Source organism: Solanum pennellii, chromosome 10 (assembly GCF_001406875.1).
Source record: "Solanum pennellii chromosome 10, SPENNV200".
Taxonomy (NCBI): domain Eukaryota; kingdom Viridiplantae; phylum Streptophyta; class Magnoliopsida; order Solanales; family Solanaceae; genus Solanum; species Solanum pennellii.
The window spans coordinates 14,447,539-14,464,030 of record NC_028646.1 but is presented as its reverse complement, the minus strand read 5'-3'; the positions used below and the strand labels follow the sequence as shown (position 1 = coordinate 14,464,030).

Genomic DNA, 16,492 nt, shown 5'->3' with positions numbered 1-16,492 from the left:
TTCAAAAAAATCATTATTACAAGGACATCGTAATTCTGGGCAAATATAATCCATTGCTCTATCCTGTCATACTTGTGGTAGATCACATGCAGTCCAGTGTCACATTTTGGCTGGAGGGTGCTTTTGGTGTGGTCAATTACGGCATCATTTGGGATTTCCCTCAACCTCCGAGAATCCCCTCTCAGACTTCTAGTCAACTAGTTGAAACCTACTCAGACCACTCATACCGGTTCAAGTAATATCGGCACTGGAAATAGAGGTAGAGCTGCTGGAGATCGTTTCACTAGAAATAAAGGATAAGGGAATGCTGGTAGAAGTCAATCAAGAGTTTTTGCACTTACTAGATAGGATGTTCATGCCTTAAATGCGATGGTTACGGGTATTTTTTCAATTTTTTCCTTTGATGCACATGCTTTGATTGATCCAGGATCTATCCACTCCTATATGTCCTCATACTTCTCTTTGATATTTGTTAGACAACCAGAGATGTTGAATCATCCTTTTCTTGTTTCTACTCCTGTGGGGGATACTTTGTTAGTGAAGCATGAATATTGTGATTGTCAGATTGATGTACCGTGGTTTCACAATACTTTCAGTGCTTTTTCCTTAAGTTTAGTGTGTGTCTAGGGCCTTTTTGTAGTAATTTTAATGTTGTTTATCTGTGTTTGCAGGAAAGTCGTCCAAAATAGAAATGCAAAAGACTGTGCAGAAAAGGTGACCCACAAAGCCATCGACGGCCCATCGTTCCATTGACGGTCCGTAGGTGGTGGTCGTCGACTGGAGGTCCAAGCATCTGGAAGCAACTCGGGGAATTCTAACCAAGTATGGGGCTACGGAAGGATCGACAATCGATCGACTGACTGACGTACCGTCCTGGCAAACCGTCGATCAGATCAGAGATTAGTCCCAGTACCCGAAGTTGAAGAAAAACTAAGTGTGAAACGACGGAGGCATCGACAGACTGTAAGTGTATCGACGGACCGTGCTGTTGGTCCATTAATTGGACTAGAGAAGATGCAAAGATGAAAGCTTAAGAAGATGCTAAGTATAGATCAACAGAGGCAGTCGACGGACCGTCAGTGGTGTCGTCGATTGAAGACGTGTTTCTGGACAAACTTTCCTTATTTAAAAACCTTTTAATTTAGGACTTTATTATTATAAATAGGGTTAAAAACCTCGTTTTTGGGGTTGGAATTTTTGTTATTTTTCATATTTTTGTTATTGGAAGTTGAACTTTGGATTTTGGGAATTACTTAAAGTTCCTGGAATCGATTCTCAAGATATTTTCGTTAATTCAAGTGTTATTTCTGGATTTTCTTCAAACTTGTCAAAGTAAGTACATGAATTCTTGTTTAACAACCATCAATTGTGTATTTCTAAGCATGGGTAACTAAATACACAACTAGGATTATGGGAACCATGGGTGATTAACAAGGTAAAACTAACTAAATAACAATTCTAGAATAGGTTCTTGCATGTATTGATAATTCTTTTGCTTAGAAGTCTTTTTAACGAGTGCACGTGTTAGAACGTAACTTACCCTATTTCTACTTGCCGGACCAAGGAGGTAGTTGAAAGGAAAAGAATTATCAACATAGATTTAGTATACACTATCTAATAGGCTAGTTTCGATTGGTGCGAAGTAGTAACTAAGCCATACATCGAATATGATGCTTAATATGAGGTAAAAGGTAAGGGTTAGTAATTTAAATACACTTAGCCGGACCAAGGTACGAAGTGAAATTCTCTAGTTGCCGGACCAAGGAATTAGATATACATAACTTACCACTTTGCATGCAAGACACTAGGAAAGAATTGTTATAGCTAGGATTTCCGTGTTATGAACCTATGGGGAACACTTATACCCTAGTTACTCTCATCACTTGATAAACACCAAAGTTTTAATCTTGCTACTTGTTTTACTAATGAATAATTGAACACTTTTGTTTCACAACCCCCCCCTTTAATTAACTGTTTTCGGAAAGGACTTGACTAAATAGACGTAATCGTAGACTAAAGTTGAGTCTACACCATTTTCCTCGTAGGATCGACCCCAACCTAACAATTGCGTTCTTTACTTGATACGACCGCTTATATTTCTTTAGGGAAGTATAATTTGAGCGTGTCAAATTCTGGCGCCGCTGTCGAGGAAAATGGATTTTAGATTAACTTTAAGCGCAAGTACCGAATTTTAGTCAATAATTTCCTAATTTTACTTTTTTTTTCTTTGTTTTAGACCTCTACTGTATGCCAAGTAAATGGAGTCGAGGAGAATCAATACTTCCACTTGATCAAGAAATGAACCATACACTCCGCAAAATGAACGAGCCATACAATACTAATAATATTGGCGATGGGATCAACCGTCAACTCCCTCCGCCGGTTGATGCTCATAACCAAGTGATCGTGAAAAACCCTTATGAGGGCGCTCTGAGGAGACAACCTCCTGTCCCACGCCCTCAAGAGTATTATAGGGGAAATCTTAACATTGCCGATTCGGATAGACCTCTTTTCCTACCTCCTCTACCACAAGGTCATTCATTCGTGGTAACTAGTAGCCTGATGCAGATGCTCACCACTAGAGGTTTATTTTTGGGGCTACCATACGAGGATCCACATGCTCACATCGCCAAACTGAGGTCGATATGCAAGAGTTGTGTAGGGAGATCGGACTTGGACATGGATATCATTGGATTAAAAGTGTTCCCTCTCTCACTGATGGGAGAGGCTGCAATCCGGTTTACTGAGTTACCTTATAATTCGATCTATACTTTGGAGCAGTTGAGGGATGTGCTCCTAGCAAGGTATTACCCGGTTTCTAAAACGCTTAACCACAAAGATAGGGTGAACAACTTTGTGGCATTGCCTGGGGAGTCGGTAAGTAGTTCTTGGGATAGATTCACCTCATTTACGAGAAGTGTCCCAAACTACCGTATTGTTGATGAATCATTGAAAGAGTACTTCTATAGGGTGCAAGATGATAACAATAAGGCAGTACTTGATACTATTGCAGGTGGTTTTATGGTGAGTGCACTTACGCAGAGATGGAGGAAAGGTTGGAGAAAATTTCTCGAAACAATAAGGCTTGGGGAACTAGGAAGTCGGACACTGAGAGAAACACCTTTGCAGTGCAAGCTACACACAACCCGGCCGCAGATGAGATTCGTGAAAAGATGGCTCAAATGAGGACTGAGCTTGGGTTCGTATTAAAACATGTCACTTGGGGTGCAGAAAAAGTGAATGCGGTGAATTATTTGACTAAGCCACCGCCGCCGGTAGATGAATTTTACTATGAGGAAGACTTTTATGCAGTACATGAGCAAATGGGGGGTTTCCGACCGAACGCCCAAGACTCCAATCAAGAGAATTGGCGTCAAGGTCAAGGAAATCAATTTCGGAACTATGGGAATTACAATCGAGAGGGTCACTATGTTCGAGATGGCAACTACAACCGCGACAACAACTTCAATCGGGGTAACTATGGTAATTGAAATGATCAAAGTGGGCCTTATGTTCCACCTCAAAATTGGGAAGTTGCTCTTAAGGATGGTGGGGGTAGTATGGTGCGAGTTGAGGATATATTGCAGAAGATGAGGAGGAGGTTTGATGCTAGTGATGAGCACGCCAAAGAGTTGAGAGGTGATTTAGCGAATATTGGGAAAAAGGTGGATGCACATGCAATCTCAATCAAGCATCTTGAGTTGCAAATGGCCCGATTGTCTTCTACTGTGAACCCACGCCAACTGGGTACTCTTCCTAGCAATACTGTCCAAAATCCAAAAAATAATGGACATTGTATGGCAGTCAGTACTCGAGGGGGTAAGCAAACCATTGACCCACCTGCACCATCTGGCATAGAAGATGAGATGAGAGGAGATGATGTGGTAGAGAAAGTTAGTGGTGAGTTGGTAGACAAATCGGGAAAAGAAGCAGAGGTACCCCAAAAGGTGACTCCCATTACTAGACCACCATTACCGTTCCCGCAAAGGTTGGTGAAAAAGACCGATGATGGTAAATACCAGCCTTTTATTACTATGTTGAAACAGTTCTCCATCAATGTCCCTTTGATAGAAGCTCTTGAACAAATGCCCGGTTACGCCAAGTTCATGAAATATATGGTCACTAAGAAGAGATTGGTTAGTTTTGAGGATGATGATCGGATGCAACATTGTAGTGTTATTGCTACAAGGTCTCTTGTGCAAAAGAAAGAAGATTCGGGCGCTTTCACTATTCCATGCACAATCGAGTTGTTACAATTTGCTAAAGCATTATGTGATCTTGGGGCAAGCATAAATATCATGCCTCTCTCTATTTACAAGAAGTTGGGTTTAGGTGACCCAAATCCCACTGCGATGCAATTACTGATGGCCGATTGAACGGTGAAGAGGCCTATTGGGATACTCTACGATGTGTTAGTGAAGGTGGAGTCATTCATATTTCCGGCCGATTTTGTGATTCTTGACTGTGAGGTGGATTTTGAGGTGCCTATTATTCTTGGGAGGCCGTTCCTTGCTACCTGTCGCGCATTGGGTGACATAGAGAAAGGGCAGATGAAGTTTTGGTTAAACAATGAAGAAGCGACTTTCAACATTTGTAGGTCCATGAGGCAGAGTGATGAGCTTCAATCAGTATCTGCGATATCCTACAGAGTTGAGAGTTTGTCTGAGGTACAAATAGAATAGCGCCTTGGTGTTGAGGCACTAGCGGCAGTGATCATGAATTTTGAGAGTGATGGTATTGAAGAGTATGGGTCATTGGTTGCTGCACTTGATCTAGGTGATGTGCGGTTCAAACCAAAGAAGTTGGAGTTATATATGAAGCATCGCGAGTCTCCACCGCGAAACCATTTATTGAGAAGGCCCCAAAATTGGAGCTTAAGGCTCTACCACCTCATCTGAGATATGTTTTTTTGGGAAACTTTGTCGGTAATCATTGCATCGAATTTGAATGTGGAATGTCTTGTAGAGGTGTTGAAGAGGTTAAAACGAGCCATTGGTTGGACTATTGCAGACATTATTGGGATTCCACTCGGTATTTGTTCACGCAAAATCCAACTCATGCCCGATCATAAGACAAGTATAGAGCATCAAAGACAGTTAAATCCACCTATGAAAGAGGTAGTGAAGAAGGAGCTCATTAAGTGGTTGGATGTCGAGGTCATATATTCGATTGTCGATAGTAGTTGGGTTTATCCTATTCAGTGTGTGCCCAAAAGGGGGGAATGACGTCCCTTATGAGAAGAATGAGCTTGTTCCAAGTGACCGTATGGAGAGTTTGTATGGATTATCGGAAGTTGAATGCATGGACTAAGAAAGACCATTTTCCGATGCCCTTCATGGATCAGATGTTGGATAGGCATGTAGGAAAAGGGTGGTATTGTTTTCTTGATGGGTATTCGGGTTACAACCAAATCTCTATTGCACCGTAGGATCAAGAGAAAACCACCTTTACTTGTCCTTATGGAACTTTCACGTTCAAGAGAATGCCTTTTGGGTTGTGTAATGCACCGGCTACATTTCAGAGATGTATGATGTCGATACTGTCCGCTATGGTGGAAGACACTATTGAGGTGCTTATGGATGATTTTTCAGTGGTTGGCGACTCCTTTGAGAGTTGTTTGAATCACTTGCCCGAGGTTCTCAAGAGGTGTGAAGATTGCAACCTTGTGCTAATTGGGAGAAATGTCACTTCATGGTGAAAGAGGGTACTATATTGGGTCATCGCATCTCAGAGAAGGGTATAGAGGTTGATCGAGCCAAAGTTGAAGTGATAGAGAGACTTCCTCCACCCATCTCTGTATAAGGTGTGAGGAGTTTTTTTTGGCATGCGGGCTTCTACCGGAGGTTTATCAAGGATTTTTCAAAAATTGCACACCCTCTGTGCAAGTTACTTGAGAAAGAGTGTAAATTTTATTTTCATGAATCTTGTATGAAAGCGTTTGGTGAGTTGAAGGAGAAGTTGGTGTCTGCGCCCATTATTGTTTCCCTGAAATGGAGTAAGCCATTTGAGGTGATGTGTGATGCTAGTGGGGTTTCTCTTGCTGTAGTTTTGGGTCAAAGAAGGGATAAAATCCTTCACTCCATTTATTACGCTAGTAAGGCCCTTAATGAAGCTCAAAAGAACTATATTGTGACTGAGCAAGAGATCCTTGCGGTGGTTTTTGCATTTGAAAATTTTCGTTCCTATTTGCTAAGCACGAGAGTCATAGTGCATAATGATCATTCTGCTTTGATATATTTGATGGAAAAGAAGGATGTGAAGCCAAGGTTTATTAGATGGGTATTATTGTTGCAAGAATTTGACTTTGAAGTGAAAGATAGAAAAGGGACCGAAAAACAAGTTTCCGATCACTTGTACCGATTAAAAGATGAATCTATGCGAGAGTTGGCTGAAAAGGCTGAAATTGATGATACTTTCCATGATGAGCATGTTTTGGCCGCTTCTCATGACTTGTTTCCATGGTTCGCCGATTTTGATAATTATTTGGCTAGTGATATAGTATTATCGGACTTGTCCTTTCATCAAAGGAAGAAGTTCATGCATGAAGTGAAAAAGTTCTTTTGGGATGATTCATATTTATATAGGAGTTGTGCTGATGGTCTTATTCACCGTTGTGTGCCGGAAGTTGAGATGTTAAGCATTTTCTAGTCATGCCACTCCTCGCCTGTGGGTGGGCATCATAGTGGTATCCGGACTGCCCATAAAATCTTGCAATGTGCTACTATTGAACCAACCATCCACCAAGATGCTCATGAGTTCGCCAAGGCATGTGGTAGGTGCCAGAGAGATGGAGGGATTTCTAGAAGGCTAGAGCTCCCTTTAAATCCCATTCTTGTAATTGAGTTGTTTGATGTGCAGGGCATTGACTTTATGGTCCCTTTTGTGAGTTCTCATGGGATGAAGTACATTCTTGTGGCGGTTGATTATGTGTCAAAATGGGTGGAAGCCATAGCACTTGCAAACAATGAAGGGAACACTGTCACCGCGTTCTTGAAAAAGAACATATTTTCCAGATTTGGCACCCCTAGAGCCATTATTAGTGATGGGGGATCCCACTTTTGCAACAAGTTGTTCAAAGGGTTGTTGGAGAAATATGGGTTCGCCACAATGTAGCCACTCCTTACCATCCTCAAACTAGTAGGCAAGTTGAGGTGTCAAACAAAGATATCAAGCAAATTCTGACGAAAACGGTGAATGCTAGTAGAACGGATTGGTCAAGGAAGCTTGATGATGCTCTTTGGGCCTACCGGACAGCATAAAAGACTCCCATAGGTATGTCTTCATACCAACTTGTATATAGGAGGCTTGTCACTTGCCGGTTGAGTTAGAGCATAAGGCCATGTGGGCAATGAAGAAGCTGAAGATGGGTTGGAATGAAGCAGCAGAATAGAAATTAAATGGGTTAAATGAGCGTGATGAGTTTCGCTTGAAGGCATATCAAAGTTCAGCCCTCTACAAAGAAAAGACGAAGAAGTACCATGACCAAAAGATTGAAAGGCGCAAATATGCTGTTGGGGATTTGGTGTTTTTGTTCAACTCTAGGTTGCGCTTGTTTCCGGGCAAATTCAAGTTCAAATAGACTGGTCCATTCTTGATCACTCAAGTGTTCCCTCATGGTGCGGTTGAGTTGGAGAACAAGGAGGGTCCAAGGTTCAAGGTAAATGGGCGAAGAATCAAAATTTACCTCGGGCATGCAAAAAATGTGAATAAAGTTGTTGAGGCATACCATCTTGATGAAGTCTGAGTAATCAAGAGTCTTGCATCGTGTCGTGATGTTAAATCAAGCGCTGGTTGGGAGGCAACCCAATATGTATCCTCTAGACAACATTAGTTTTTTTCTTGTCTATATAGGAATAGTTGCATTATTTCGGTTTTTCACGTAATGTCATGTGTGGATTTTCTTTTATTTCTTTTAGAGTGTTGGCTAGAGAGTAGTCTAGGGTCAGTGTCTAAAAAAGTGTCCAGAATATACAAAAAGAATGGCTTATTGGGTGCTCAATGTGCAGGTACCAAACCTACGGAAATTTGCAGATATTGGTCTGATGCACTGATCTACGGACCAATCGACGGGCTGTCGTCCCATCGACGGACCGTCGATGGCGTCCGTGGATTCCAGGTATGATTTTTAATTTTGTCCAAGTTAAAGCACAGTCGATGGAGAAGTCGACGGACCATCGATTGACTTACGGTCCGTCAACGGGGAATCGTTAGATCCCCAGAACCCATGGCCCAACCTGACCCGACCGGCTATATATTAAAATAACACCCTTTAAGTTACACCCACCTTTTCAAATTCTCCCCAACCATTTCCCTCTCCTTATTCTCTTACTCCCCCACTCATTTCTATATTAAATCCACCATAATTCCCATCTGATTTCCCATCTTCTCCAAAAATCCCTCAGTTTCCCAAACAATTCTTTCCCAAATTCCCATCCTTTTCTTTCATTTTTTCAGTCGGTGTTCGAAGGCGGGCTCGGTGTTGTTATTGCAAAGTTCATCCTCACATTCACTCCACTACAGCGTACAGGTATTCCATTCTCATCCGCTCAATGAATTCTCGTTCATTTGCATGCAAAAATGATGAAACTTTATGTGGGTCTTGACTTCGGGACACAATTGCATGATTAACTTGTTGAAAATTGGGTTCCTTGTCCCTTAGAATGATCGAAAGTGAATGGTTTGGGTGTGCTAGTATCTAAATGAACTCTGTTATGCGTTTTGTGGTTATCCGACTTAGAGCTTGATGATCTCTTAGAATCTAGGATTGAAATTGGAATAATCGAAGCCCTAGGAATGACGAAATGGTGTATTGTTTGCTATATGAACATGATATGTCTTGATATGCTTGAAATTGTCCTTTGAGGGGTACCAAAATGGCTTAACAAAATCTATCTCTGACCGACAGTACGAGACCCCGTCTACGGACCGTCGATGGGGTCCATCAATAGCTGCACCCTATATTTGTTTTAAATCTGGGATGACGGAAGTGGACTACGGTCTGTCGATTGATCGACGGGCCGTTCTGCACGTCCGTCGTTCCTAACTGAAACCCTATTTTCTATTGCATTCTAAATTTTTCTAAGTGTCAAACGACGGAAGTGTACTACGGTCCATCGTTTCATCGACGGACCGTTCTGCAATTCTGTCATTTCTAACTGTAAGCATTGTGGACCTGTAAGTTTAGAATTTTGCTAAGTGTCCACCGACGGACCCTATAGATGGACCATCGATAATGCCCGTCATCCTGTTCTGCAATTCTGCACTTCACTGTGCCTTTTGTTCCAAATTTGGTTTTTGCTTCTATTATGTGTATAGGATGATTACAATGAATTTAATAACTCTCTCTTGCAGGTACCAATGGCCCCCAAGCCAGATTTAGACTATTCAGAGGACGATCTGTGGCACCTTCACGCCGGATGGTGATTGGCTCGTCGGAAGATGAGCATGATCCCGAGTACGTGCCACCAGGCACCCAGACACCGATACGTGCTGCTAGGACCACTCGGGGCACGCCCAAGAAGGTGGTGTCCGGCATAGTCACTGCCTCCAGTTTGATGAGGAGCGCACACTGACCGGCACACCCTCTAGGTCTGCCTCGGGTTCTGAAGGATCGTCTATCTTCGAGGAGGCTTTTGATGCTGAGTCGTCCCAATCTACAGGGTCGAATGAGGCTACCGCCTTCGGTTCTGGTTCAGAGGGTGCCACTGTTCCAGATGCACCTGCCCACCCTGCCTCGTCTGATGAGGCCAAGATTTCAGAGGATTCCCCGTCACCCCCACGTGAAGATCCTTCACCGGTTGTTGATCAGCCGAACCGATGGTACGTAGAGGGGCAGCACCAGATATACAGGGACGCCAAGATGCTCAATGATAAAGGCGTCATGACTCGGACTCTGACAGTTGAACGGCGGGTTCTTACAGAGAGTCTACACACGGTCCCTGCCATACATGATTTCTTCACCCGCCACCACCTCAAGTGGATGGCTAGGAGCGTGGGATGCTACACTGAGAAGTTGGTGCGAGAGTTCTACGCTTCTTACGTAGCGACTCTCAGGGCTTCTTTGGATAGGCGGTCTAATCCCGCCAAACAGGCACCACTTACCTATGTTCAAGTCTGTGGCCGCTGGGTCGCCCACCATTTGCATTTTCTTATACGGTGTTGATACTGATGCCACCAGGGACCCCCTCACCCCCGAGTTTGACTATAGGTGGGATGTGATTACAGACTAGGTCTATTTCCAGCGAGACGAGAATCTATGAGAGACCACCAAGAGGTGGATTGCCCAGCACATATCCGTAGACCGTGAGGACACAGACTAGGTGTTGGACCCCAGAGGCTTTATCAAGAAGGCCAACCTCACGTTTTCAGCCAAGTTCATCTGGCTTTTGGTCCGCCACGCCTATCCCCCACATCTGCAGACAACATACTTACATGGGATAGAGCGGTCTTGGTTGCTGCTATGGTCGCGGGGTTCGAGGTTGATTTTCGGAGGCTGTTGTTGGCAGTCATCCATGAGAGGGATTTTAAGGCCTCGACCACTTACCCTTTTTCCTGTATGATTTTTGAGTTGTGCAGGGCTGCTGAAGTGGCCATTTGTCACATTGATGTTCTTCGGACTCCTACTGGGACAGTGGACATCGGTCTCATCAGGGATGAGGCCAATGACGCGGCACCAAATAGGGGGCCCCGAGTAGAGGTACAACCATTGGGTGAGAACCTCATAGATACGGTAGAGAAAACCCAAGGGGCTGATCATGCTGCTTCAGAGCCTACCAACACCACCCCGATTTAGTCTGCCCCGGGCACTAGTGGAGCAGCGAGTTCCTCCCGATCTACACTATCAGCAGCACTGTCCCGACTGCTAGGGTCCAGAAGCTAGAGGCCCAGATGACCACATTGCTGCATCATATCCAGCCTTGGATGCAGAAGTCAATTGTCGAGGCTGAGGATCGGATTGAGAAGAAGATTGCCCAACAGACTGAGCGGCAGATTCTGGCGGTCCGTCAGTGCGTCGATGCATTTGAGTTGAGAGTCCTCACCCGGCCAGCCCCCACTATTGATTTGACTATTCTCCAGGCTGCTGTGGCGAGTCTAAGGGCTGATGTGGATGCCATTTTGGATGTGCGGGTGCCCGAGTCTGAGGCCACACCTGCGAAGCCTGCTACAGATACGGTGCTTGTTGCATTGTTCACTACCTCTACTTCACTACCGCCCCCACCACATGAGCGTGCCAAGAGGCACCGTCCAGAGAGAGTGAGGAGGCTTGGGCAAGGAAGAAGGATCGCACTGAGTTGGAGGCCGCGAGAAGATCTTCTTTGGTAGATGAGGAGGCCCGACAAATGAGGGCGCGTGAGTTAGCTGCTGGGGGGTCTAGCTCCAGGCTTGATGATGTTGAGAGAAGCACCACTTAGGGTGCTGACATTGCTACGAACACTACTGATGGAGCTGATTCTGCGAAATTGGACCTACCAGCTTGTTGATCGTCAGCGCTATGCGCCTCAGGTTTGCTTCACCTACCACCTTGTCTTATATTTCTTATGCATTAGGGACAATTGCATGCTTTCTTGTTGGGGGTGGGATAAATGGAAAGTGAGTGCTAGGGTGAAGTCTGAGTAGCCCAACTAACGATCCTCTCTTGGGGTTTTCTTGCCTGTGTTCTTTTGCCCCAAGAGATTAGTTATTTTACTGTTGAACCGGCATGTTTAGTATCTTGTACAAAGTATGAATGTGAAATCTGAAACATGATGGCTAAATACAATGATATCCCGTTCTAAAGAGAATGCTTGCATGATTAGGCATAGTGAATGTTGAATGTATTGGCTCTAAGCATGACATAGAGATACACCATTGCATGACCCTCAATCTAACACTCGAACTAGGTGTCCGATAATCTGGTAGGGTAATGAGGTGTTAAGAGAGTGTGAGGAATGTTGATTATCCCACTGTTGGTACCTAGCTAGAACTTGCCAAGTTAGTCCTGCAAAAAGTAATTTGTATTAGACAATTAGGATAGGATCATAGGCCCTTGTTCAAATTACTCAATCTTTAGGCTAAATAAAAGAAAAACCAAATGAAATTGATCCTTTTTTTATCCAAATATTTTGAGCTTACAATGGACCTTTCTTTTCTACCCCAACTCATCTTTTCAGGGTATAATGTGTTGGCCCTGGTTTCCCTTCTGGACATGTGCACCTCAACTTAGGCCAAAAGCATAAGTTGAGGGTGGCTAATGCAGAAACCAATCTCGTCTTGGCCCTGACCCAACCTTGGGTATTGTGTACCTCGACTCATGGCAAAGCCATGAGTTGAGGGTGGCTATTATGAGTAATGTTCCAAAAAGTGGGGTTGAGAAGATTAATGTGAAAAAAAACAGAAAGAAATAGTGAAGAAGAGAAGTGACTCAATCAAAGTTGAAATAAAGTGAAGAATTTGAAAGAAAATAATAATAAAAAATAATAATAAAAACAAAAGAAGAGTCATTTGCACAAAAGGAGAAATAAAGCAAAGAATACAAGAAAAGGAAGAATAGGGCATAATAGACAATCAAAGAGGTAAGAAGCTTAGTCGTAGTGTCAAGGAGGGCAACAAGTCACTAAAATGCATCCATATGTACCATACCTGACCCTGAGCCTACGTTACAAGCTAAGAAAGTCCTATCGTGATCCTAAGAGTCTAATATGGTGAACTTAAAGTAGTGAAAATAAGGGCAAGCCTATGACGACAAGTATCAATTAAGTGTGAAGTTCTCCTGAGAGTGAGTGTTGAATAATGATCCTCATACGCAAATTTGAAACCACCGTGTGAAAAAAGGAGGATATCTTTTAAAGTGAGAACACTAGTTGCAATATTGGAGAGTTGGTGCCTTTGTGAGAGATAAAAGAGTAGAGCTGTCGGCGTGGTGAGTCTGTGTCATGGTCTGATTCACATGAGTGAGCCTTAGAGTGATATCATGCATGAAAGCAATGAAAATAATCGGGATTGATAGCCATATGATTGCGAAAGCTTAAATGAGGATACTTTTGTACAAAGGTGTTGTGGTGAGTCATAGTGCGTCGCTTGAGGACAAACAACAAATTTAAGTTGAGGTTGTTGATGTATCGTGGTTTCACGGTACATTCAATGATTTTTCCTTAAGTTTAGTGTGTGTCTAGGGCCTTTTTGTAGTAATTTTAATGGTTTTTATCTGTGTTTTGCAGGAAAGTCGTCCAAAACAGAAATGCAGAAGATTGTGCAGAAGAGGTGACCCACAAAGCCATCGACGACCCGTCGTTCCATCGACGGTCCGTAAGTGGTGATCGTTGACTGGAGGTCCAAGCATCTGGAAGCAACTCGGGGAATTATTACCAAGTGTGGGGCTATGGAAGGATCAACCGTTTGTCGACTGACTGATGGACCGTCCTGGCAAATCGTCAATCAGATCAGAGATTAGTCTCAGTACCCAAAGTTGAAGAAAAACTCTAAGTGTGAAACGACAGAGGCATCGACAGACCGTAAGTGTATCGACGGATTGTGTTGTTGGTTTGTCGATTGGATCAGAGAAGATGCAAGGATGAAGGCTGAAGAAGATGCTAAGTATGGACCGACGGAGGCAGTCGACGGTCTGTCGTTCCATCGACGGACCGTTAGTGGTGTCGTCGATTGAAGATGTGTTTCTGGATTGACTTTCCTTATTTAGAACTCCTTTTAATTTAGGACTTTATTAATATAAATAGGGTTAAAAACCTCGTTTTTGGGGTTGGAGTTTTTGTTATTTTTCATACTTGTTATTGGAAGTTGAACTTTGGATTTTGGGAATTACTTCAAGTCTGGAATCGATTCTCAAGATATTTTTGTTAATTCAAGTGCTATTTCTGGATTTTCTTCAAACTTGTCAAAGTAAGTACATGAATTCTTGTTTAACAACCATGAATTGTGTATTTCTAAGCATGGGTAACTAAATACACAACTAGGGTTGTGGGAACCATGGGTGATTAACAAGGTAAAACTAACTAAATAACAATTCTAGAATAGGTTCTTGCATGTATTGATAATTCTTTCGCTTAGAAGTCTTTTTAACGAGTGCACGCGTTAGAACGTAACTTACCCTATTTTTACTTGCCGGACCAAGGAGGTAGTTGATAGGAAAAGAATTATCAACATAGATTTAGTATACACTATCTAATAGGCTAGTTTCGATTGGTGCGAAGTAGTAACTAAGCCATACATCGAATATGATGCTTAATATGAGGTAAAAGGTAAGGGTTAGTAATTTAAATACACGTAGCCGGACCAAGGTACGGAGTGAAATTCTCCAGTTGCCGGACCAAGGAATTAGAGATACATAACTTACCACTTTGCATGCAAGACAATAGAAAAGAATTGTTATAGCTAGAATTTCCGTGTTATGAACCTGTGGGGAACACTTATACCGTAGTTACTCTCATCACTTGATAAACACCAAAGTTTTAATCTTGCTACTTGTTTTACTTAGAAATAATTGAACACTTTTGTTTCACAACCCCCCCCCCCTTTAATTAACTGTTTTCGGAAAGGACTTGACTAAATAGACGTAATCGTAGACTAAATTTGAGTCTAAACCATTTTCCTCGTGGGATCGACCCTAACCTAATAATTGGGTTCTTTACTTGATACGACCGCTTATACTTCTTTAGGGAAGTATAATTTGAGCGTATCACAGATCAGAGCGGAGGGTAGAAATACTCTATCTAACCTAATTGTACTTGATATGATTGATTTTGATGTGTTTATGGGCATGGATTGGTTATCCCCTTGTTGTGCTAGTGTTTATTTTCATGCAGAGATAGTCAAATTCGAAATACCCGATGAGCCTACTTTTGTATTAAAAGGGGATCAAGTCCCTGAGGTTGGAAAAATTATATCCCTTGTGAAGGCTCATAGATTACTACAGAAAGGTTGTATGGGTCTTTTATGGTAAGGGATATAACAGAAGGAGCACTTAGCTTGGAGAAGATACCAGCGATGAATGAATTTTCTAATGTATTTCTTGAGGATTTGCCAGGATTACCTCATGTACGAGAGATAGACTTTGATATTGATTTGGCTCCTGATACATTGTCAATATCCATATCCTCATATCGTATGAAACTAGCAGAACTGAAGGAGCTAAAATAAAAGATGCAGAACTTACTCAATAATAGTTTTATCCGACCAAGTATATCTCCATGGGGAGCACCAATATTATTCGTAAAGAAGAAAGATGGGTCTCTAAGAATATGCATAGACTACAGGCAGTTGGACAAGGTAACAATATGCAATAAATATCCTTTACCTCGTATAGAGGACATATTTGATCAATTACTAGGAGTTGTCCACTTTTCAAAGATTGATCTTTGATCTTGTTATCATCAACTTAGAATCAGGGTGGAAGATTTATCCGGACAACATTAAGTACTCGATACGGGCACTATGAGTTCCTTGTGATGCCTTTTGAATTAACTAACGCTCCGGTTGCATTCATTGATTTAATGAATAAGGTGTTCAGGTCGTATCTAGACAGGTTTGTGATAGTTTTATTGATGATATCTTGGTATACTCTCGTAGTTAGGAAGAACATGAGAATCATCTAAAAACAGTGTTACAAACTATACGAGAACATAAGCTTTATGCTAAGTTCTCAATGTGTGAATTTTAGCTAGACTCAATAACATTTTTGGGGCATGTGGTGTCCAAAGAAAGGATCAAGGTGGATTCCAAAAAGACAAGAGTTGTGCAGAAATGGCCCAGACCTACTTCACCTACAAAAATTCGAAGCTTTTAGGGTTTGGAAAATTACTACAAGCTTTTTGTGCAGGATTTCTCTAAAATAGCATCTCCATTAACTACTCCTCTAGCAAATTTAATCGAGAATAAACATATTTCAACTGAACTTTTTTTGGATCTTAAATCATATGTAAAATAAATGAAAAAAACTATCAAATTAATAGACTTTGCCTAATAAAAAACTCTATTATAAAAAAAAGTTCATATAATATTTTTGAGGTTGCTCTATCTATCTATCTATCTATCTATCTATCTATCAATACTACTTAAAAAGTATGAACTGCCAAAATTGAATATTGAATTACTATAATACCCTCAATCAAAATATTTGATTTATTATTGTTATTAATTTAATTATATTAAAAGTAGATACCTTTTCACATTAAAGGGTTGTGATTTTTTCTAAGAGTTGTGACTTTTTCAAAGGGCACTTACTTTCTTGACTGGTTGTGACATTTTCGATAAGCTATGACTTTTTCGAAGTGTTGTGATTTTTCAAAGGGTTTTGACTTTTTCAAAGGGTTGTAACTTTTCTACTAAGCAATGACTTTTTCAAAAGGTTGTAACTTTTCTGATAAGACATAATTCACATCTATTCTAATAAGCAATGACTTTTAGGAAAAAATCATAAGTATCTACTCCAACCTACGCCCGAAATCTCAAAAAGACACATTTATATTATACTAAGGTCCCATCCCCCCTCCCTCCCCCC

At 41.9% G+C, this 16,492-nt stretch overlaps 1 pseudogene; it reads left to right on the top strand.

Annotated features, from left to right (window-relative positions):
• Positions 1–10,887: 10,887 nt before the first annotated feature.
• On the top strand, positions 10,888–11,480 carry LOC114074220 (annotated as a pseudogene).
• The last annotated feature ends 5,012 nt before the right edge of the window (positions 11,481–16,492 follow it).